Genomic DNA, 23,121 nt, shown 5'->3' with positions numbered 1-23,121 from the left:
AGCAGCAAATATGAAAGACTCTAAAATGACTGTAGTGACAACTAACATGATCATTATCAACCAGTGGAACAGTTCAACATGTTGGGTTACACACTCGTGCGCTTTCTTTCCACAAGAGAGAGATACGAAGATCAATAACTTTCTCATGGCTAGCCTAGCTTAGCAGAACAACATGCCCATGAAAACCTCAAAAGATCACCGATTCACATCACATGTCTTAAACTGTGCAAGAAGAAACATGTAAGAACAACAGTTTGTAGGTTAAGATGGATATATGTATGTATGCGCTGGAGCTATTTGTTGGTGGAAACAGCTGGGTCTGGTAGTCACAGTGAGGTTGCCATGTTTGGTACCATTGTTCCTGTACAGAGATTCAACTTCGGACTGATCTAGGCTAGCTGTGCTTCAAATACGTCTGCTGAACTAGGCTAGCCATGTGCCATCTCACGCTCCGTACTTACAATCAGAGCAAAACAATGAGTCGATTGAATGACAATGAGAAAATGTAATTAATCATAAATTAAAAAATAATAATTTTTGGCTCCAACTTTAAATTTAATATCTTTTGGCCTTGAACTGTTGGCAGGACTAAAAAAAACAAACAAATAATGGACAAATAATTGATTAACTTAATAATTGGTAGATTATTCAATACTGAAATAAGTATGCAGCCCTATAAGTTTCAATACCAAGTGAGCGGAGTTCCCAAAATATTAACCCATTGTTTTAAACTGGTAATCCGCTAGTTTATGAAATGTAAGGAAAAATGTCAAAAGGCCCAAACTGTTGTCTTCAAATGCAATGCTTCAAAACAAAGAAACCTGGTAACTAAACGATATTTCACTTTACAATAATACAAACAAGAGAAAAGAGGAAAGTCTGCTAACCTGGAACCAGTTAATGTTTAAAAGACTTAAACAGGAAACCAATTATCCTAACCGTTGTTGATACATTTTGATATGTGTTGGTCTGCAGATTTGCTGAACCCTTTTAGGCACAGTAAGCAATCCCTTCAGCATCATTCATCTAACCTTTTGGCTTATAGTCTCGATCACAATAATGCTTCTCAATTTGAGCACAGATGCCAATTTACGTAAACAGAAAAATAATAATGACGAGGACACTGGAGCATGCACCTCGGGGCTACCAAGAATGTTGGCTGTCACAGTTCTTCTTATGGGAGAGGTAGACTTTGATGCATTTGGAGATGTAACCTTGACCGTTTAATCAGATGGATAACATCTGTGTTTCAGTGCCAGGAAAATGGTTTTGCAGAGAGGGCAGCTGAGAGGTGCGTGGAGGTTACGACAAAGACTCCAAGCTAAAAGCCCAGCAGGGGAAAGGGTGAGGCAGAGGGCAAAGTCAATCACAGATGTATTTCTGGTGTTAAAAAAACAAGATTTAAAAGAGAGAGGTTGGGATGCTTCAGCTTTACAGTTCACATTTTAATAGAGATTTCTTGTTTTTGATCGGTTCAGATTCAGATGTGATGGTGAGATTCAGGTAAAATAAGCCCTTTTCTGATCCGAAAACATGACAAACTCAAACATGTTCACATCCCACGACCAGATATACCACGTACCCATTTTTCAATTACACTAGATCAGACAGAAGCCGAGCATATCAGCACCGCAAACTGGAAACTATGATGGTGATTTCTCAACAAAGCTCGGCAGCAATACTGCGGAATGTAATTAAAACCTTTTGATATGAGTCTTAACGAGGATAAAAGAGGTACCAGTGAGATGGAGATATCTTTAAGCTTCGCTTTATCCCAAGGGGGGCAGAGAGTGCACACGTTCTGAGAGAAGGCAACATTAATATTAATGCATCGCCTAGCAACATGCCAAGACAGAGTTTCCTCCTTCCACCAGGCGTTGTCCTCAAAACATTCAGGCTCTGATGTATTGGGAGATTGTGAGTGAGATTGTGTTTCAACTTCAAATCATTCAATGTTTTTTGTTTTTTTTCAAAGCCTACAGAACCATTTTTTTCCGACTTGCCTGCGAAGAAAATTTTGCATTTCAAGTCCAGATAAACGGCAACAGTGCACGGCAATCAATGGGCAGGTGCAATAAGCAGCCAAAACACGCAGCTTCAAATGAGCTCAACATCTGAGCGTGGCAGCACAGAATCAGCTGGTGTGAACTGACTGACTGCAGTTCTTTCAAAAGGTCTCGTTTGTGCCGCGATTTCTGTGGGGGGAAAATGTGGCGACGTGAGCTGAGAACCACCTCCATCTCTCCGAGTCCGTACCAAGTGTTCAAAAGAAAGAGATTTAAACATCACTGAAGCAAGCGGTGCCTGTTGTTTTCTCCTCTTTCTTGCAGCTCCATGAGACTTCTCTCTTTCGGCTGTAATTTGGCCGTTTGCGAGGCGCTACGCATACCTTTTTGATTGAATAAGTGCCTTAGAATCCTGGAACTCATTCAAAACGCACATCGAGAAGTCTCGTTCTCCATTGTTATGGTATGTAATACACACCATCCATTCACCCACAATGCTGATGTGGTATGTGAAGAGTAAAAGAAATGCAGTCGATTGATAAAGCTTTCAAAGCCAATGTGTCTCAGCTGCTCTCAGATCCAAATGGAAAGGATTCCATAAAATATTAATATTTGTGAAGATTCCCTTAAGATATATACTGTTTGACTATATGTGCTCTGGGGGAGCCACTCGGCCTACAATATTGTTGAATATGTATGTTCATCACTTTCTCCTGATGAGGGCTTCTGACACACGTTGGTTATTCTTATTGATGAAGAATTTAAATTATTTTGCTTCCCTTAGTCTTAAATCCTTTTGGGTTCTGAGGCTCCAAAATGCTTTAATATAACTACGATTAGAATGTAAGTACCATTTTTCTACTTTTGGCCATCAATTTGCGAATATGGTGATTTTGCTAAAACACAGTCCGACGGCGTAAAATTTACTTTGTGAGAACAATTGTATTATGATTATTAATAAAAGGAATAACAGAGGCAGTATGCTTCAAATGAGGTGATTGTCAGATTGTCCCGACCACAATGTCGCAATTGGACAGTGATACAAATATTCACAGTTAGAGGTTAGAAAGTACGGCAGACTTTGAACCTCTCAAGTTCTCTTTTTTTATTCTTCACACGACCACTTCAATACCTTTTCATGAGTACAACTGAGTGCAACACCATGCCTGTCTTTGAGGAGAGGCCATTGAAAAGTGTGTGCCATTATCCACGTTGTACGATTCCTTGCATCTCACCCTGTTCTATCACAGCAGGTTTTTCACCCGGCCTTGAAGTGTTGCTATTTTATATTTGTTGCACATTTGCAGATCCTATAAGGTAAATGACTCAAATTATACTTCAGTGAAAATTGCTGTATATATATATATGTGCAACAATATATGGGGCAAGTGTCCTCCAGAGAACGTAGACCAGAGACAGAACTGAAGAAAGAATCTGCAAATTTAATATTTCATTGAGTCATTTCATTTGGGTCTCTGCGCAGCTGAGACATATTGGCCACCGCTAAAAGCTGAATTTCATGTTTTTTCATAGCTTCACAAGCCGACTATGTTGCTGAACGGCAATCCCAGATCAGAGCAATTAACTTGGCGACTCCAAAACTAACGTAATACCAGGGTTGTGATGAACTGTGATTATCCTTTAAAAACAATAACAATATCCGCCTCCCTTGTTTCTGTGGGATCAGTGCATTAAATATGTCAACTTTACAACCTTTGCACACATTAAAAATATACTTACAGTCTATAAAATGCACCCAACAACCGCACACCATCCCAGCTGTCTGCCCTTCTATTAGAAATGGATTCACTTAAAAGCAGCTCTGTGAATTAGGCCTCCACATTTAAAATTCATAAGCCGGGTAGATTTTGTGGGATTATGCATGACTTCAGCTACGTGCTGGAGAGTCGAGTTGGGGAATGGGGACTGAGGCAATTGGGTCATTAAGTCTCCCAATTTCGTGTTGAGGGGCGCGATACATCATAAGTACAGTATCTGCACACCGGGTGCATCCCTTGTTACCTTGTTACAGGACATAAGGGAGATTCACATCTACAGTAATAGGATCGTGTCAATGCGCACGGAATAAATGTATACTGCTTTACTGCAGTGCTTTGTTATTTTTCTTTTACTAGATTGTTCGTTATACTGCACACAATTTTGTTTGTTTTAATATAAATTGACACGTTTCATCTGCAAGATTCTGACTTCCTTCGCATCAAAGTCAGTGAGCCTCTTTAGTGTGAAACCCTCAGCTCTATAAACACTTTATGCTTTCATTTGTACTATAATTGTGTCATATTAAAACTTTTTCTTTAAGCTTTACCCAAATTGATGACAAAGGATGCAAACTATGTAAACTAATTTGACTAAAATTAAATTAGACCAGCAATTGACACAAATCATTTCTTTACCGAAACCGAATCCATAGCCTGTTAACCTAGCTTAGCATGAATAATAGACGCTAAGGCAAACAGCTAGCGTGATTTTCTTCACGGTTCAAAACTACACTGACCAACATCTCTAAAATGTTACCGTTTGCTTAGTCTGAGTAACAAAAACCCAAAAGGTTTGAAGCGACATTTGGGGATTTTAGGCTGTTCCTCTGCTGTTTCCCCCTTGCTTCCAGTATTTATGCTAAGCTAAGCCGACCGGCTCCATATGCATCGCACCGATATGTGAGTGGTATCAATCCAGTCATCGAAATCTTGGCAAAGAATTCGACAAGCATAGTATCAACATGTTGAACCATCTTTTCCTTTAATGTCAATGAAACAGATCCAGAAAATCCAGTCAGTGCACGCTGGAGGATAACCCCAATGCACTGGGTGGAAAGCAGAGAACGCCAGTCCATCAATGGACAACACTATTGCCAGTACTTGCTTCACATTGCAATATAAGGTAGTGTTTACTTTCCACTTGTATCATAGTTATTATTTCCCATAACTGATTACCAATAACATAAAAGTGTTAAGAGCCAGGGTTGCTTTAATTTAAATGTGAAAAATAGCATTGGGTCAGCAGCTCTCTAATAAGGCGGTGTGGGTGTCCTCAGTGGTGGTGCCACTTTGGTAAACAATATGTGTGAAGCAAAAGTTCACAGCTAACAAATATAATGAGAAGTACATTCTCCCTGGTGTCTGCACTGATTCAAACAGTAATTATTCAAGACCTCACAGATTATTTTGAATGTTCAAGGGAATTCTGATACCGGATTGCGTCTCACACATTGAATTCGACGCAGATGTTGGATTGTAAGTCTTATGACCCCGTTGTTATGCTGTGAGCGGAGGGTGTGGATGAGACCACGGCAGCATGGAAAGCAATGAAAGCCCAACCTGTGTTTTCTTTCACAGAGGGCGAGGAGCCTTAACCCTGTAGCTTGCTTCAATTTAGCAGAACTGGCTGGTGCTTCAGAATTAATTGTACATAAAACTGCTTGTGTTCAATGCCACATTTTTTTTTTGGATGTTCGTGGTTCAACCTACAGGTATTTATCTAACTGTGATATTTATCTAAGTGCATCGCCCCGGGGCAATGTACATATCTCACAGAAACCTTTAGCTGCAGTAAATACAGACTGTCAGATGTTACAGCGGCCTTTGTGCACTATTAAGGACTATTCTTTGGTCTAAAATTATAGGTGAAGCGTTTGACGTTCCAATGAAACAAATTGTTGTGGTAGATTTCATTGTGTTGGATGTTAAGTGTTGAGATGCATTTCTTACTTCTGCTCGCATTTCTAGTCACAAAATAGCAGAAAAACATTGCATTAATTTGTATTTTGTGGATGTTATTATAATTTGCACCACTATTCATTTCCGCTCAGCACGGACAGGATGCACCTGCATAGAAGAGCTTAGCTCACAGTATGTTTACTTCTATAAATAATTTAATTGAAAATCAGCAGACAGTAAGTTTCTCTTTGGCTTCAACAAGCCGAGGCAATAAAAATATATCTTGTCTAAATAGCACAATGGTAGTTGGCAGCTTTCCGCCACTTCCTTTATGCGACTGATGCTGTATGTGGCTGTCTGCGGCAGACAGACTCATTATTTTGTTGTTTTGCAATTACGGGTCAAATGAATGAAATGCTCAAACATGAATGCCACATCATTATTCTCCTTTTCCAGCTTCTATCCAGCATAACGTGCTTATATAAACACAATCAAAAGAACATTGAAGTCACTCGGAAAGTTGAAATATTCAAACTAAAATGGAAGAAAATTCCAGATGGCAGCTTATTTAATATTGAATTGAGCGAGCATGTGTTTTACTGCTTATTAATTAAAGATGAACATGTTATTTCTTATTTTTAAAGTTAGATGGAAAAAATAAAAAATTGAAACCTAGTTTTTAGGGGCTTTCAATGCATCCCAAATATACCGCAAATTCACATCAAATACTTGTTCTAGCTAAATTATTTGTATTTTAGCACTGCTTAGAGATTCTAGGTATAACACAGAGCAACCAAGTCTTTATCAATGTACAGATACTAATCCACACGGGATCAAAATTGAAAATGTCCCAGTCTCAATAAATTTGGAAAAAGGATGGTACTCTGGAGATGTTTTATGTTTTTTGCTTCAGCCCGTAAAGACTGCTCTCCACTGACAGGCCGCTGAGGGTTTCAGGCAGTATGGTCAGTGCCAGAAACAGTTTGCCCCACACACATTTCATGTGCTCTACCAGTGTGACCACACGCATTTAGCGTGAATCATGGTGTCAAGGCTTTGACCCTTGAAAAAGAAACACTAACGCTAAAAAAAAATATATATATATATATATATCGCCTCGACTCGCTCCTGTCCTGAAATCTCAATTTCACTCTGGCTCCGCCGTTGCCTTGACAAGGTCAGGCTGGCAGCAGGAATTCGTCTCGCCCCCTAATCTGGAGATTACATTCTCGGCGGCCGGGCAAGGCCCTCCCTCCTTCCCCTTTCCTTTCTGCCTCTCTCCCTGAAACCCTGCCAGCCTGGCTCTCTACTGCGAGGTAACGAGCCAAGACCCGCTTACAGTGTAGAGATAATGTCCACGGATTAAGACAGAGAACCCCTCGAGTGGTGCCTCTTTCATTTCAGTATCCGGCCTGTGAAGCATCATAAATACATCCAGCCAGTGAGGGACTCCATTCTGTGGATCTCCGAGGAAGTCCAACCCTGTCCTCTTATGGAAGCGTGTGGCAGCAGATGATCTTAATCCCCCAAAACTCGGTGGTAATGGCGAAAGCATTAGACTAATACAAAAGAACGTTTTCTCTGCAAAAATCATGGGATCTTTAGGAATGCTCTTGTCACTCTCGGGGTGAGTCACAAATTTCAAATGGTTGAGTAAGAACATTAAAGTTCCTTCAAGATCCCCTTGGGTGGCGGGGTTGTTCAAAGTGCTAAAGCTTGTTTTTAAGGCCTTTTAAGGGTTCAACTCGCCTTAAAGATGCCAGAACTGCTACAGGCTCCATCCTTCGTGTGACAGCATTCCATCTACCTCAGGCCTGCGTCGTTTGCTTATCATTAAGATAGTTGCAGGGTGCATTTATCTTGGCACCTGTTCATTTAAAGACTTGCTTGCACGGAGATTATCAAAGTGTTCTCAACCTGCCAGAAGATTTTGCTTTACAAATTTGTCCTCATCCATGAAATCCTGAGCAGCTGCATTAAACAGCAAAGCGTAATAGATGGAGGTTTTATATGGCAAGGCATCAACAGTACGTGTCTTGCAAGTATCCGGAGTTGTGCCTGTTGCAATAATGTGGCATTGATATTGGAGTCACTTGTGGTTTAATATTGAACAAGTGGGAATTTTAAAAATCACAGCCCGTTGTCATTCCCATGGCGTCAAATACTGATGCTTTGATCACGCCCCTCAGCATCTGATACCGACACAAGTAACTACAGCGTAAAGTGTTCAGAGAACTTGCTTGAGAGTGTGATGACTTTGTATCAAGACCAAAAAAAAAAAAGCACATACAGTGGGAGGGAGGGAGGGATGGAGGGAGGGGAGGTAAATAGACTAAACAAACACAGGACTTTCAACCAGGAGTCCGGTGTTCGTGTCCCAAAGTGTTGGGAGACGTTTAAAGGCAGGATCGGTTAATCTTGAGAAACTAGCAAGCAGCACGAGCTCCAAAAGCTGCAAAATCTACCAAGAGAGTTGCCAAGTCGTCAACACCGACAGCCAGTCCCCTTTCAGGCCTCCATACAAAGCCACGCCCCTAAAATTATAATTATGAACATAAACAACACTAACATGGCTATAAATTGGCAAGGCAACAACACCACACTCATGAGAAGTGATGCGGTGACTTAGAAAGGATCCCTCCTAACAAGTTTCCAGGATTTCCCTCCCTGCATTACAAAAGATAGTGCATTCTCTCGTCATACTGGTCCTTTGAAAGCATAAGCGTTTATATTTATATTCACCGAGCTGGTCGACGGAGGCAGACGCAGTAAGGTTCAGAAGAATCCACCAGACATGAAAGTAAGTGTTTGAGTGGGCCCACCTCATGCTCCTCAGATGATAAAGAAGTACAATGCAAATATTGGACACAAACTCAGTGAGTGAGTAAAGTCACCATTTCATGTATCAGCTCTTACTTCATCTTTGATAAAGTAGACTTTTTTGGCAGTTGGGGACACTTTTGCTGAGCTGTTAAAAAACATTGAAATGTCCATTAATGCAATATTTAGAGGAGAAAACAAACTCTACTGATCATTAAATAAAGAACTTGACCTCGGCATCCCAGCAACTCACAACAGAAGTGTTAGGTGTGTTAATGAATATTATAATGAGACGCTCTGTATAACTTGCTGACTATGCTATACAGAGCGGATGTAAGTTCCAAACCAAATTGAGAGAACATTCAAAACTGTAGCCTAAAAAACGCTGAATATGCAATGAGTTTGATCCTCAAGCCTCCTATAATATTCCCACATGCATAATTAACAATATTTCTCATCATAACATGTGTTTTTGCACAATAGATCATCAAACTGCTCTGGAGTTTTCTTAAAATCAGCAGACATGTCTTTCTATGGCTGCTCTTTGACAGATCCGTGAGGGTTTCCATACTGTGAATATTTTATTGGAGAAGGTGTTGAGTAAAATATCAACATGGCAGGATGCGTTATTAAAAGTGAGGAGCTGGTTCCCGAAAGAGGCGCCGTATCCTCAGCAAACCTTGAGCAAAAAACCCCGTCCACTGTAAAGTCTGAGCTATGACATTTGTTTAATCTTGTTCAAAAAGTTTTGTTTTCTTCAGGGATACCATGTTTTTCAAGAGGCATCTTTTATTTATTATAATAATTAAGTTTGGTGAAACTTCATTATTCCTATGTCTTTTGTTGGCCTAGTTTGTTTTTGGGGAAAAGAAGTTAATTGAAATCGTGAAGCTGATGTTAAGTGTTGAGGTGGTCCCCAATAGTTACGGACGATTCCGAAAGTGACAAGAGCCTTGCTACCAGGAAGTGAAAGCAAGAACAGTGAGGACGGTATATCAGGATGTGAGGTTAGGTAAACAGCTAACTGAACTAAACCAATGATATCAACAATAGAGAGGTTTCCCACGACTAAGAATTGACATAGAATCTGATCAGTCAAGTCTTGCCTACAGTCGACTGATCGTTGAATCTATTTTTATTGCTCATTGATCACCCTCTGTTTAAGCTTCTTGCATCTAAAGAAAAATATTAAAAACAACATTATTGGTTGAGATACACGTTGCAATTGCTCATCTGTTGTTTCAGAATAATATTATGTTGTGTGTGTGTTTGCGGTGCTGTCCGTGGTACTGAAACAGAGCTGACATCCATAGACAAGGAGACACTGCTTCTCATCCTGCTCCCAGTTCGTGGTTGTAATTTAAACATGTTCCCTGTTAAAGCCCTAAATACATTTTCCCTATTGTACTAATTTACAGCCAGAAGGGAAACTGCAGGGAAGCGAAGAGACAGTCTACGGGAGATGCTGGAAACAGCTGTTAGAGGCTTATTTGCAGCAAACAGGTGTTTCTACGCACCTCCCCCAGCCGATGTTAGAGAATTGTTCATAAATTCAAAATATCTCTGTGAAAGTTTTTTTACGTGATTATTACATGTTGGCCTATTCTTTGATTTTGAAATAGCCATGTTATGTATAAATGATCCTTTGTTTCCAGTCACTGCGACGATACGACTGTGAGATTGGCAGTCGACTCAGGCTTCTTGGATTGAATCGTCATATATTATAGAAGTTAACCTCACCACAACGGTGGAAAGTTCGAAAGAGCAACCGATGAATCATGTTTCTGCGTCCTGTTGTGTTTTTTTTTTTACATTTTAGATTCCATGAAATGGGCACTTCCTGAAAAAACTGTGGATCTTCAACGGCGATCTCATGCTGCACCAGTGGATGTCACAAAGTCCAATTTATTAAGTCACCCGAAATTGTTCATAACGCCTGCTCCACAACTAGCCCATTGGTTCACACACTTGATTGGCTCACATGCTTCAAACACAACATGATTTATTTTCCATTCCATTGCAGTTTGTTGCATTTATTTTTTATCGATTATTTAATTGTTTCAAAGGGAAATGTATCAAATTAGGAATACAATCTGGTGTAGTACAGTGAGGACTCTGCCCCTGTTCTGCCACCTATTGCAGATACTTTTTTAATTCTCCAGATAGAGAGAAAGTATGCAGGCGAGTATGTGAACAAGTGTGCTGAGGTTGTAACGGCCTGTCTATACATGTCCAGCCGCTTTATTTCAAGCCTAATGCAGAGTGACCCACTGCGTCTGTAATGGTTGGTGAAACCTTGCGATAGATATTAAAGAGGAGGTTTAAGGATGAATTAAAACAACAACGAACATGAAATCAATAAATAACACATGTAATGAGAACATTATGTAACTGCAGGATCTTTATATGTATCTGTGGTCAAGGATGAGCCTCCATTATAACAGAAGTGGACCACATGACTGGCTGAGATCTGATACCTCTAAAAGGCCTGTATGGTCCCGAATCCGATACATTGAACTCACACTAGAAGACACCCACTTAGTGTTCTGTGCTCAGATTACATCTTAGATGAATCACCATCTTTGTTTAGCAATCTACAGTGCCGGTGCAGCCTGTGATGCTTTCTCTTCATTAGGCTGTCCGCAGACCGGTGAGTGGACAACAAAACATCGAGCCCCAGTGGACCAATGTCCCGAATGAACAGCTGGGAAAGAAAAAGGATGGAAAGATAAATCCTTTTACACATGAGTTAATTAACAATAAATCATCCATCTAGTCACACCCCAACCTTTAATATAAACCTGGACATTAACATGAAAGGACCACAGCAAGGCCACTTCATCCCAGAATTAACACGAGCTGATGTTTATCGGTTCGACATCCCTTTGCCTAATGAAGTTTCCCATAAAACTGTCATTAGGCTGTGAAAGGGTGTTGGGGGGAGGGGGAGATTCGAGGATGAAAATGAAAACTGTGCCGCTTAATGTACATCATTATGTGGGCCTCATCTCAGGGTGCATTATCAAAATACACTGAATCATCATAACTGGTAACGACCAGACCTCCTTCATTTTTTATTTCAATTACTCATCGTGTGTCAATTAAAACTGCAGACAAATGCACGAAAAGCGCGTAAGTGCCTCCTAAAAGCATTCAGCGCTGGGTTAGACGTACACACACACGCACACACACACACACACACACACACACACACACACACACACACACACACACACACACACACACACACACACACACACACACACACACACACACACACACACACACACACACACACACTCCGTCTCAGATTCTGGTAAATAGAGAAATTCATTTCCACACTAAGTCAGCGCGCATTAGAGAGGCATTAAACTGTGGTTATGATATCATCACATGCATATTATTTTCTAAAGTCTTCCAGCGCGGCGTTAAGCAAACGCGCCGCACTCTCAGCATCGCTTGTCCTCTGAAGCTCGGTCGACCTCCTGCTCCGAGCTGAGCCAAATCAATTAGATTGCAGTTTGTCATCTTTTCATGGTTGTGAGCATCAAGCAATCCAAGAACAAAAGGATCAATATTGCAAATGAAATAAAGCGCTTGATGTTCTCCAGCGGAGATACACTCGTGTCTACACAGTGTTTGGCAACAACGGTGAGGCGCTGGCAAAGACTCTCTGGATCAGCTCTACAAATACATCCTCTGTTGTCTTATTACCAGAGATTATCTGACAGTTTTGTATTTGAGATTAATAGGCGATGCGGCTGTGCGCCTGAATCTGTCCCGTCTTTCCAATTTTATTCCATTACAGGTCGCTCATCGCGTTTCTTAACGAAACATGAATGTGGATCTATGTTAGCTCCTCAAAGAGGCGGAAACACTTCCGCTCAATATCGGTCTAACTATCGGGATTTTGGGGTTCAGTGTCTTGCACGAAAGGCGATTTGACGTGTGGAAAAGAGGATCTGGGGATCGAGCCGACAACCCTTCAACCAGTGGACGTTCAGTGTATTGTTAGCTTATTAGTGAGAAAGCTTGTTTCAAAAAAGGTACATTCCTAAAGGAGATTGATAAAATGCTGCTACGTCGCTTCCTGCTCTTAAGCTGTTACAGTCATTTATCTTTCAGCCTCCATTGAGACAGCAGAAATAGCTGCTGTCTGTTAGCATTAGTTGGTGCACACACGCTGGATTCTTCACACACGCATGACAAGAGTATTGCATTGTGCGAACAATGTTAACTCATCGTACGCTCTTTGAGAAAGCCAAAAGATGTTTGAGTTCATTTTCACCTGGTGGAAAATCACTGAGATGGATGTTTTAGGAAGCCCAGCTAGCGGGCAGCAATGAGTTGGTAATTAGATGTAAAGAGTTGAACGAGGCAGTTATGCTTTTGAGAAAAGCTTTGCTGCGCTGTATAACACGCTGTTATTTCTTTCTCCTTCTTTGACTGTGTTTAAAAAAAAAACATTCAAATATTAAAGATTGTGGCTCAACCACATAATGAGAATGATCAGTGTTTTTATTTCAATGAAATTCAGAGTCTGAGGCTGCAATTAAGTGTTGCTTTGAGCAGAATGTTAATGTGAGTATGGCAAACAACCCAACAACAGACATTGTCATCCCTAGAGCTAAGCTGCTAGCATGGCTAAAACACCTGAGTAGAAAACATATGAATGGTAATGATCCAACACTTGAAATATACACTTTGTTTTAAATAATAATTTCAGAATTCATAATTTTCTTAAGAGATCCTCTACAGTAAAAACAAATAAACAGGAACGAAGCCAAATCAGATAATACATACTTGCTGCACCACTTTGGTCAAGATGAGGTGAAAATTTATGAAAGTTTGCGTTTTTTTAAATGTATACATTTTGATTGTGAAATTACACTCTGTTTCCTCCAAATCCTGTTTAAATAATAATCTGAAGAAACCTTTCCCTTTACTTATTAAAAACGCAGTAGAATTGTGCAGGCGTTTGGAAAAGGCACGCTCATTGCGATGTTATTACATTTCAGATGATTTTAGTATTCAGGAGGTTTTCAAATGACTGTCAGAAGTCGCAGACGAGCTTACAACAACGTAAGAGTCGCTAATGTTTACTTTACTTCGCCTGCTCACATCCTCAGCGCACCTTACAACATTAACTCAAGAGTCCCATTAAAGATAAGGGCATCCTTTCTGTAATGGGTTGTGAAGAATGCATAATTGCTCCGAACAAAATACTACTTATGTATTTGACTTTCACCCGTTCGTGTGCAGAAAGTAGCTGCTCTGGAAAAACTTCAATGTAAGAAATGTAAAAGACGACATAAGATCTAACAAAAAAATGTCTTGATTAAACAGGAGTCAGACATCTTTGGAGCGTTAGAGGATCCCGGTCTTCCTGCTTAGGGAGTCCATGACGAGCTTTACAGTTATGAGGGAGGTCCTAATGAGAGTCGGAGGGCTGTGAGGAGGGAAGAGGGACTCCATACCGCCTTACCAGAGTTGCTTAGGCCAGCTGCACGGATGAAATGTGTCCTACGAGGGGAAAAAACTTGGTCACCTGAATTTTTCAATGCCGCTAAGGCTCCAAAACTTGTGTGCTCCTTATTTGTGCATGGTTGCTTGTGATTTATTTATTTTTTGTGGCTGAAAATGTAAAATGTCATAACTGGTACGTGGAAGATGTCATGATCTAAGCTCTCAGATACACAGCGGGACAAATCTCAGGCGCTCAGTTTATAGATGCTCGCTGAAAGAAAAATGTTTTGACCGTGAACTCGACTCCGCAGGGAAGGAAAAAACCAACAGCTCTATTTTGTGTTTGTTGAATAGACTCCACTTCTTGTTCCTGTTGCCCTGTGACTGCAACAAGACTCTGAGCAGAGGAGGAGGAGGAAAAGGAGATCATTTCGCTCTTTAATGCCTGAGCATCTGTCTATCATGATGTCTTTTTTGTTGTTGCTATTAATTCATAAATAAGACATTATTTATTTGTACTTAGCTTCATTATTGAAGTTTGACAGATAAAAGGACAAAACATTTTTCTTTCTTCCTGTTGGAAATGACCCACGGTGTCACCCTCACATGAATCACCGGATTTATAACGTATATGCAGAACCTCTCTAATGAGTTTGGGAACTAATTAAATAGTTATGTGATATTTTCCACATTTCTTTTGCCGAACCTCCATTACATGACTGTCAAAAGTTTAATTACAAAAGGAGATTAAAATGATTTCACACTGATCAAATATTAATACAGCGAGTCCGATCATTTCTCTTGGCACTCATATTTCTTCATAATAAGTTGTATGGGATACTTTTTCTGGCTATATCATTTGTCTAGAGGAGACTTGACCTCAATAAAATTGCAGCCGTAAATTACTCAAGATGAAGCTTTTGTCTGAAGTTTTTCAATCTTCTAAGTACAGTTACTTGTGTGTATGATCACCTCTCAACCGATGGAATTCTGTTTTATTTTTTTCCTTACAGGATGGAGAACATGACATTCCTTCTTATGTGTACTCCTCGCAGCCTCGGACAAGGTTTGGACAACACAGTGAAAGGTTCTTCAGCGCCTACTCAGTGTCCCATGTCGGCATATAGAGTTACAGTAAGAGATATCCTTGAATGGACAAGAGATTGATACCCACTGAACTCCTATTTCCAAGCACACACACTGAAAGCATTCTTCACTTTTACTTTTCTGTGCACCTTTCACTTGGAAATTGACACACTGGTGCTAAATTTAGCAGAAAGAGTCGGAGTGGTGGACTATCACCAGGACAGGAAACCAAAGAGATTACATCCAAGGTGTGTGAGGGCGGGGGGGGCATGGTTTTCATCTGAGGTAGCTAATTAGGAAATATTTACCCATGAATGGTTAATTCTAGGCAGCTAATGGTAAAAAGAAAGACCACTGCAATGTTACTGATTTCTTTCCAATGATCAGACTACAAATAATGCCAGATATAGAGCATCCGTTCAGATATTTATGTTCTGTCTTTATATATATACATTTATATACATATTGAGCTCTTTTTTTCCAGCATGCTTTTGTAAGGATCGCATGCAAACTGTTATTTTATTTAGTTTATTAAGTAAGCACTTTCTACTTTTCTTAGCACAAACAAAAAGGAACAACTGTGAAAAGTCACAAGAAATAGTTCCATTTGCAATTCAGTTTTTTTTACATATTAGATATAAAGTGTTAATTGGTGTGATTATGAAGTGCTGGTACACAAAAACTGCTAGCTGTTCCCTGGTTTGCAGTATTTATGCTATGCTAAGCTAATCGTCAGCTGGCTTTAGTTTCATATTTAGGACAGAGGGACATGAGAGCGGTATCAATCATCGTATCTAAACTCTCAGCAAGAAAGCTGAGAAAGCTATTGAGCCAATTGAGGTAATTCCACAGACTGCCCCGGTGCAGTACGCGTATCAATCCACCACTGAAAATAGTCCCCAGCAAATGCACTAGCTGTTTTAGAAACCTTCTTATCCTATTCTAAAAATGAAACTGTATTTGTGACCCATTTATTTTTAAAGATTTACATATGCAAACAAATGGGTTTAGTGCATCATATAAGGTAGAGAAGCCGCAACGTTTTGAGACACGCTGACGATTTGTTGGTCTAAATATGAGATATTTTGACAGCTAAAAATGTAAGATTTCTATTCCAGCAGAACACACGCACACACATCACACCTTCAGGTTAGTGTACTGCAAGGCAGCATGGGGTATATAATGCATCACTTAACATTAAATATGTGTATGCTTTCTCTATCTGCTGTTGTTAGTGGTTAGGGCAGCTGCTGATTATCTATGATGAGGCATGAATTATAAAATGTAGGGAAGCTTTTAGTGTACAGTGTTGGTACACAGCGAGTCCGGAGAGGCAGATCATGACAGAAAGAGAGATGTTGATAGAGGGGGGGGAGGCAGCGCGAGGTGGAGGGGTGGTTAGCAGTAGGCAGCTGGGGCTGGCTGTGCCGAACGGGCAGCAGCCAGGCTGATGGATTACACCGGCTCTCTCCTGGGTAAACGGACACCGCCACCCCTCCCCTTTTAACAATGTCTCAGCCAGTATCGTCATTGAAATGTCTCCAAAGATGGAGGTGAACATGCAGCTGAGGCACTTAATCTGAGAGGGCTACATTTCTACCACAAGCAGTGGATTCGAGAGACCCCTGCAAAAGATCTTTTCTAAACAAATCTGATATCAATTTCGCAGAAATGACTTGTGTACCAATACCAATATCATCTGCGAGCCTGGAGCAGTGCTGAAAAGCAAGACAATCCGGCCGCTCATCGATTCAGTCAAGACTAATTGCCGGGAAAGAAGCCCATATTGTTTTCATACATATTTCCTCTCTCTCGTTGTCGTTTGCAGTGGAGCTACGAGTGGAGCGACTCCTCTGCCGTGGCTCGGCGTGTGGTTTTACAGGTTATGACACCGAGGATCATCATCGCTTCTCCGAGTATGAATGAAGCATTTTAGGGCCCGCTGACGGCAACACAAGCCACTTCATCGAGGTCTTTGCTAAAAGGTCACACTGCTTAAGAGTGTACTCTGACTAAATAAATGATGAGAGAGGGGAACGTGCGAGAGCAAAGCAGCGCAAATTAAACACACAAATGCTCTTTCACATTTCCTCTCATAGTGTCTATGTCGAGGGGCTGTCCTCATGTTTCACGGCTACAAACTGAGTCCTCAGTAAGCCCTTGACATTTTCTAAACTACTTCATCATTGGAGCAAGGAAATCCCACAGCCCAAGCCCCCTGTGCTGGATGCCCGAGACACAAATTAGAGTGAAAGTCACAGGAGCAGTAATCTCTTCTTTTTTTTTACAGTTAAAGACTTACACAATTTGGAAAATAACTGAAATGAGATATCAAAATACAAAATAAAGTATCTAATTGTTAATTCCTTCGAAGTGTGTCTCGAGGAAAAAAAGCTGTAAAATTACAGATGAAGCAATTATGGCTGTAAATAAATGCGACATCATTGGCATCTAGGTCATTTTTATAGACCGTTTTTATGAAAAATACTTTAATGGCTGGCGAGTGTCCATTAACGCTGTACTGGGACATCTCAATAATAGTCATTAAAATGATGTCGAAACCAAATACATTTAACAACTTTAGTTGTTGCTGCTTTATTTGTCTTTCTCTTACCAAGTAGGGCTGCAGTTAATCACAATGAATCGTGGGTTAGTTTTTAATTAATGGAAGCTAAATGACTTTTTTAGTCTCTTACCAACTCGTGAGGAAAATATGAGTCTCTTTGGCTGCTAAATGCTCCACTATGTTCATCTGTCTGCTGAGATAAAACTCACTGTAAAACTCACCAAATTTGAGGAAAGCTGCAGATTCATGTGATAATTCCTCTTTAGGTTTATCACTATGAATGACCCCTTTCTAGAAATCTATACCGATACCAGTATCGGAAACGCCACCGATACTGCCTAAAATGCTGCATCCAGTATCTGCGACTATACGCGTGTCTGTGCACTGATCCGATATCACATCATAATAACAACAACATCAACAACACGTGTCACTAGCTGCATGAAATGCACATCTTGCCAGAACAGTACTACACACGACTCCACGATAATGCTACATTGTGAACAACAAATATCTGTTGAAATCGGCAGAAGGAAAGCTAGTTAAGGTTAGCTGCAAGCAGCCAATGGGCTAAATAACAGAGCTAACGTTAACCGAGGTTGCATTGAGTTACATTATGATGCATTCATGCTCAATTCGGTAAAAATTGTATTATTGTGCGACGGTAAATTATTACTTCATCTCGATGTGTTGAAATGTAATCTTGTAAAATGATGTTTTTGGAAAGAGAAACTTGAATAAATAGTTTGAAGATTCATCATGTTTCTAAGAAACATAACATATATAATAAGAGGATTTTATTAAATTATTTTGTACGCACCGGTAACGAAGCATCTATATAACACTATATTTTTGGCCGCAACAATTTCTAACATGAATTTCAAAGCAAAAGGAGTCTTTTACTGTGTCGCAGTGACCCAAAGCGATGGCATTATTGATTAATTAATCGGCGTCCTTCTTGAAAACAACCCTTGCTACTTTGATAGAACAGTCTCCAGTAAGTCACTATATCAGATTAACCTTTTGTATGCGGCGAAGCTTTTAAAAGCAGGTGGAGAGACACGGACAGAACCTCCGTATGTTCTGCCCCTATTCTAAGTATTTAATCAATTGTGAGCGCTTAGCCTCGCTTCAGGCTCTTGCTGTAGGAACGATCGTGTCGGCCCGCTGAATCCGTGTTCGCTGAGTCACCCGGCGTGCGCTGCCAAGCACTCACTCGGTCCCCAGGAAGCACATCAAACCTGGGATTTTATGAAAGAGGATACTGCAGAGAACCGCAGTGGGGAGTCGGCTTGGTGACCAGATTAAGGGGAAGAGAATGAGGAAAGGCAATAAAAAAGAATATGCGCCTTTGTGAGCCTCATTGTGCTTGGTCAAAGCCCGAAGCGGAGGCAGCGCTTGTCCTGCGGGCCACATATACCTCTATGGTCTGGTAGCATGAAGCCACAAGTTGCTTGCGGGCTTGAACTTGCAAGGAAATCTGCAATTAATCATCCTACAAGGGGGCTTAACAAGGAGAGTTGTTCACCATCTTTATTAAAGATATTGTATTACGGAGCGTTTCTTTTTCATTTGTGCAGCGGATTTTTCTTCCCTTATCCTACCCCATAGGAGGCGATATGTGTGATCAAGTAGCAAGCAGACTGATGGAAAATAATGACTCAGTGTTGCTGGACTGGCCTGTGGGCAGAGATTAAGGAAATGAAAAAGAGTTCACGGAGTTATTCATGCCGCATCTCCCAGTCTCATTATCGACCACACACCAGAGGGGATGACACGTTGACTCCCAGCACCTGCGTCCTCGCAACCGCGCCGACTTTACCGTGACTCCGAACAATATCACGATGGAGGGAATTAGAGCTGTAAGTGAACGCGGCAGGAGAGGAAAAGCCATAATGGCAGTGCTCGGTTGAATTATTTCGCTCTGTTGACTGACAGCTTGAATGTTGAGTGGAACAACCCGCAGTGGATGGGAGTGGATGTAGCCTTTGTACCTCGCAGAGTTAATTTTGGGTTTGTTTTCACATTGTTCAAAACTAAGCAAGTAACGACAGTGGATGGAGATGCATTATGGGAAATACAATTACCACATTTTTGCATGAGCTCTCTGAGAGAAGGAACAGTAAATTATTAGCAAAAAGCAATGGAGTGTGCTTCTCTCTGTTAAATACACACTGCACAAAAGAGTGACACAATGACACACATGGCTCTTGACAGCACACATTCTTTTCTTTTCACCATTTTCCCTCAGTCATTTTTTGGCAAACAGACACATTCAAATGTATCTTTAACTTGGGTGGGCGGTTAGCTTTTGTACAGGCTGCCGTGGTTTAAGATTGAGCTGCTGCGCCAACTCCTCCACACCCCTGGAAGCTTTCTCCCCTGGCATCTGCAGCTTCAAAATGCACATAAATACTCCAGGTATAGCTGGTGTTGAGGGGTGGCATTCATTCTGCAGATTGGAGTTTTTGTATTGAAAACATTCTTCAGAGGCAGAACTACTCTGGAGGCAGATGGTTGGGTTAACTCTCAATGTTCAGCGCGAGGGAATAAAAGCAATGCTTGTGTGGAGTTATATGAGCAGCAGACTTAAATGCCAGTGAAAGAACTTTTGTCAGAATAAGAATAAAAGTATATTGACTTTTTTTCATTCATGAGCTGTGTGCGGTGGTATGAGTATATAAATTGCAGTCACTTCTTTTTCAGCGTGCATTCAGTAAACTTCACGATGTCATTCATAGATACACGGCGCACAAAGCCGGCCTCGTCTACTGATGAGTGAAGAATGGAACGTGCGTCCTTGCTCCACATAAGCACATTTGCAACGGTGTCATTCAGAGAGCTTTACGTGGCTGTTTTCTTTAATACTTGTGATGATTTCTAGCTGCACCAAATCAATATTTGTATGTTAATAATGAATTAAATGACTCATGTGCTGGGATAAGGCGAAACAGAACATTCAGCTAAATTTGTCACAGAGTGTGGAATAAGAATGCTATTTATTTAAACAGACTAAAGGAGAGAACAAGGAGTGGGGGAGGTCTAGGCTGCACTAATCAATATTTGTATTTTCATAATGGATCAAATGGCAAGGCGTTCATGTGTTGGAATAAGGGGAAACATAATATACTGGTAAATGTGTCATACAGTGTGAAGTAAGGTTAAACTAAAGGGGAAAATGAGGAGTGGGGAGGTTTAAGCTGCAATATTCAATATTTGTATACTATCAATAGATTAAATGATTACAAGTGAAGCAAAAAGGGCTGCTCGTACTCAGCGTTGCCAGGAGTATCGTCTTTGTACGATAGTTTTGCCCTCTGTGCAATCAATAACGCCAAAAGTGCCATAATGTACAATCATTTGACCATTTTGTTCAGTTACTATCAGTTGATGGTTTTTAGCAGCATAAATATCCGGGTATTAAAATTACGATCCTCTCTGCATAGATACACAGAGATTTATATAATTCTGTCTTGAGCCGAGAGACGCAGAAATCAGCTGGCTTTACTCAAACTGAGCAAACTCCACCGCTAATTAAGACCATGGGATGCAGTTGAAAGTTGCAGAAAAAAAGCCAGTAATTCAGTAATCAGTAATCAGATTATTTTGTCATCAAAACAGCGCTCTAAAAACAGTCATTCAAAAGGGGGGAATCACACATCAGAACATGCAGCATAGGTCCAGAGGATGAACTCTGAGGATGTACACGAGTGTAGGATTGTGGCGAAACTTCCTCAGCTACCACTACTCCTACTAGTTCTGATGTTGCCTAGATACTGCTTTGCAGGCTGGTGTCGCTCATTCGAAGGTTAACTAGCGAACGTGGACAACTGTTTATTTTTCAGCTAGCAGCTTGAGCTTGAAACATGAGCTCACCTCTAGCGTTTTCACTGGTGCTTCGGCATCTTCGATTTAATTTGAATCAAACTAATTCCAATGTCTGCCTCCAGAGCACTTCAGCCTCCGAGAAATAAGACAGTCAAGGTGTTCAAGAATGTATTCTTTCTCCAAAGCATAAGCAATGTACTGACTTCATAAGGTAAAGGTGACCACAACTCCCCCCTTCCTTCCTGCCTTCCTGTTCTGAAACGGCAACAAACTAAAAAAGTCCAGTATGAATGATATGGCGGGCTGTGGATCAGCATCTGGGCCAATCCTGCCAACAGAAATGCGGCAGAGTGTGCAGGCTGACACAGACCTCCATCTCCCATGGCTGCAGCCGCAGCCAGGCTGTCAGGAAGATGAAAATATGCCTGGCTTCATTTAGTGCTGTGGGGATCCTGTGGAGAAAAGGGGCAGGTAGAGCTAATGGACTACTCTAGGACACAGTGGGGCTGTCGACTCAGCAACGCCGCCGGCTGTCTATTCCGGACGCGCCATTTTTATGACAATCTCTCCGAGGCCACAGCGGGCATAAGGGAGGGCCCCGGGAGTCATCACCTCCGTGCCCAGATTTCTGCAGGATTTACTGTAAACAAAATCAATTTTCAGGGAATTTCAGATTATTGTAGAAGCAGCCGTGTTGTGATAAATCATGAGGGCTGCTCTTTTGTACACTGCAAAAAAACAACATTTAGTCCAGGATAAAAAATACACTCACTGCTTTAAGATTTTTTCTGATTCACATCATCTCATAGAGCAGTTTGTTTAAATTCATTGGCTGACATTGGCTGAGTATGCGTCTTTTTACCAAAAACGACTCGTCAAGGTGAAGTTATTGCAGTCCGAGCACGTGAATGTAGGTCTCACCTGCATACATGCATGTGTTTGCATGCTCATTCATGTAATCACACGCTTCTGCCTTGAACCCAGAACCAGATCTATCATGAGCTGTCAGTCCAGCAGAGCAATAAGAGAGATACAGCAGCTGCGCTGATTGACAGAGAGGAAATTGAAGTGTCACATGAAACATGTTAACCATATTTTGCTACGTGTTGTCACCCACTGGCACGTTTGCTTCACTCACGCAACCAGCGTGGGGAAAAACAACAACAGGACAAATTCAAGGGGAGGGAAAAACTGAAATAATAGGGATTGTTTCCTCAATTATTGAGCGTCTTAAACGCATGGTACGACAGTGCTGTTTAAGGCTGGCACTGTGGCTCTGGGCGTATTGTCTGACGGTAATCTTTGACAGCGATGTCAATGTCAGACCCACGACGTGAGATAGAAGAAAAACAAGAAGAAGAAAAATCTGTGAAGGGTTATGCATTCTCTTCAGGATGACAGCCCCACAGTACAACACATTGAAGACGTGGCTTTGTGTCATCTGAAAGAGACAATCCGTTCTCACACCGCGGCAGAGCCATGCGTAATGTCTCAGTGCATCACCGCCCACTGCACATCATTAGCGTGGCGGTGAAAATGTATAGGAGGCAGCTGTCCACCGCTGTCGTCAAGTTCACCCAGTTCCGGTCCGAGTGGGTGCTTTAAAGCCCGTCCGAATGAAATTGCACCTCGCATTGTTAATGGCTTATTTTGAATCTGCGCAAAAACATCT

At 41.1% G+C, this 23,121-nt stretch overlaps 1 protein-coding gene across 1 annotated transcript in view; it reads right to left on the bottom strand.

The window, feature by feature from the left end:
- The window catches only part of khdrbs3 (KH domain containing, RNA binding, signal transduction associated 3), a gene marked incomplete at both ends in the record, with an annotated part of 84,086 nt that overhangs the window by 43,647 nt on the left and 17,318 nt on the right, over positions 1-23,121 (bottom strand). The window lies entirely within an intron of this gene.

The sequence above is a fragment of the Pholis gunnellus genome (genome assembly GCF_910591455.1).
Source record: "Pholis gunnellus genome assembly, chromosome: 16".
Lineage (NCBI taxonomy): Eukaryota > Metazoa > Chordata > Actinopteri > Perciformes > Pholidae > Pholis > Pholis gunnellus.
Note: the sequence above shows the minus strand (reverse complement) of the source record. Positions and strands in the feature narration are given on the sequence as shown.